Source organism: Pogoniulus pusillus, chromosome 17 (genome assembly GCF_015220805.1).
Source record: "Pogoniulus pusillus isolate bPogPus1 chromosome 17, bPogPus1.pri, whole genome shotgun sequence".
Taxonomy (NCBI): Eukaryota; Metazoa; Chordata; class Aves; order Piciformes; family Lybiidae; genus Pogoniulus; species Pogoniulus pusillus.
In genome coordinates this window covers 8,892,158-8,894,520 of record NC_087280.1, presented here as the reverse complement: position 1 = coordinate 8,894,520, position 2,363 = coordinate 8,892,158, and the positions used below count along the sequence as shown (strand labels likewise).

Genomic DNA, 2,363 nt, shown 5'->3' with positions numbered 1-2,363 from the left:
AGTCCTGCAGAACATCTCTGTAAGTGGCTGTTATGGTTTATACAATAATTTTTGTCTTCTCATGTTTACTGCTCTGCATTTCTCTGGTCTAGACATGAATCTATCATATTTTTGTGGGTTTATTTCCATATATAGTCATTATAACTTTTTCTCCTGACAATGCCACCTGCCAGTGGTTCACATCTTGAGAACACATTTCTAATCGTGGAAGAAATTAACTGAGGCCAAATTCTTGTGAGATACCTGTAGTCAATTTTCTGTTGTATTACACTTATAAACCACAAGTCCTTAGCACCTAACTTTCCTTCGCACATGGGTCAGGGGCGCAAGACATGCACGGCAGCACTTCAGTTCTCACTATATAGGTAGAATATTCCAGAAATCTGCAAACATCTTGCCGTGGTATTTGCAGCCCAGATGAAGACGTTGTGAAAATTCTTCAAATGCTGAAGACAACCTAGATGTGCCCATAGATGCTTGTGATGACACTCTCTGAACAGTACAGATATGTTGTCCTACGTGTTCCAGACTGAAGCCCAGCTCTTCGCTCCTTCCCTCGTACCCTCTGCACGTTTAAACCCGCGCCTCCCCTGCGCCGCTCTTGTGCTGCCTCAGCTATTACCGCCGTAGTGGGAGCCTCGCCAGCCGCCTCCACAGGCCGACGGTCTGCACTCGCGAGGGAGAGCAAACTCGACTGTCAAGCAGCCTAGAGCTGACACGACCTGGACCCTGGCCCGGTTTTCTTCTTCAGAGGACTGTTCTTGCCACCCCCTTTCGCCCTGGCACCGTGTGCGCAGCCCGTACACGGGAGGAGATGGGTGCTTTCCTCTCTGTTTGCGGCGTACAGGAGTCTGCTGGGGGAACTCCGTCGCGACAAACTCACCGCGCTCCCCCTCAGGAACCCAGCGGATGGGCGGGAAAAAGCGGCGCGCGCGCGCGTAAGCCCCTCGCTCACCTGAGGGAGCGCCTCTCGCCTGGCTCCTCCCCGGCAGGGCCTGGCCGCGGCTCCCGGACCCCCTCCCCCGCTGCAGGGGGTGGGCAGTCCGCGCTCGGCTCCAGGGGCTGTGGGCGGCTGCGAGCGTAGCTCGAAAGTGGCTGGAATCCTTTTTCAGAGGGCGAGGCGGCTCGGGACGGGTGAGGAAAGCCACGGCGGCCGGTTGTGTGCGACAAGAGGGTGGGGAGCACCGCGTACCCCCACTTCTTCTTGCCGCGATGTCCGGGGCCAGTTGGGCACAGGGAACGCGTTGTGGCGCGGCTTGACCGGAGCGCGGCGGCTACAGGGAACGTCGTCTTGTGCTTTAGGGGCTGGCGGCGCGACACCGCAGCTGTGGATGTGGGTCCCCGCGCTCTGGTGCCCTGGGTTGCTGCTTTTCCATCTCGCTCTGTTAAACGTACTGCTTTCTAAAGGCCAAGGACGGACAGTCCGTCTGGTATGAGGAGAGAACAACACGCCTCTCCCCGCACGTCTAGCTGGTTACGCGCGAGGAGGCTGATAGCGCCGGCTGCGGCGGGGCGGCCTTTCCCCGAGCGCTTCTCAGGGCTGCGAGGCGAGCGGCGGCTGTGCCGTCCCCGCGGCGGGCGTGCTAAATGGCGGAGCGGGGACAGTTGCCAGCGGGCCTCGGAAGGGAGAGTTTCTTTGAAAACAGACTCCGATAAGACCTAAATATTTCTGAGCTGTCTCTGGTGGATGTAGAGAGTGAGGGCTCTTTGCCCCGAGTGCGTGTGTGGCGGCGGCGGCGGCGGCTGCCCCGAAGCGCTGGTTGCAGTGCCTCAACTGGCGGTGCTGCTGCCGGCCTGTGCTTTCAGGTGAACTCCCTACGCTCGCGCCGGCCGCCCCCCGCGGGCGGGGGAGCTCTGGGCGGGTCGGCGGGGGCCCCCCGTGGGTCGCCGAGACCGTATTGCTTCGGAGGCGCCGGGACCGCCTGCTCGCACGCATTCTTCCCGGGATTCCTGGCATTCCTGAGCTGAGGGCACTCTGACTTCTTCATCTCCCTTTTATTTCAGGAATTAGCGTATTTATGCGAAAGGGTGTGTCCGTGTTGTGTGTGTTCTTTTTCATGGGAAAAGCTGAGAATGGCAGCTCAGCCATTTGTTCTTCCCAATTAACGTTGCATCTGGTATAATTTCTATGCCTCCCATATGATGACAACTTCACGGGGAGATCAGTGCTGCGATAAAACTTGTGGTGAGTTTGGGTTATCATCTACAGTTGACAAGAAAAGTTATTGCAGCTTTTTTCTTTCTCCCATTTTCCTCTTTATTATGTAAGTATTTAAAGAAAAGATCACTTCAGTGTAGTTTGAGCAGTTATCAGAGGAGAAACAAGGGAAGTTATCTTTGAGACTTGTTTTATGTAGCTGAAC

General features: G+C 56.2%; 1 protein-coding gene across 4 annotated transcripts in view; it reads left to right on the top strand.

The window, feature by feature from the left end:
- Window positions 1-358: 358 nt before the first annotated feature.
- CGNL1 (cingulin like 1) overlaps window positions 359-2,363 on the top strand; it is a 56,814-nt gene continuing 54,809 nt past the window's right edge. For 3 of the 4 annotated variants that reach the window (XM_064157531.1, XM_064157532.1, XM_064157529.1), the window contains exon 1: window positions 359-1,134. The gene's annotated coding sequence lies outside the window, so the exon portion shown is untranslated. Of the gene's footprint in view, window positions 1,135-2,004; window positions 2,186-2,363 lie in introns of all 4 variants that reach the window. The other variant, XM_064157530.1, reaches the window with a different exon arrangement.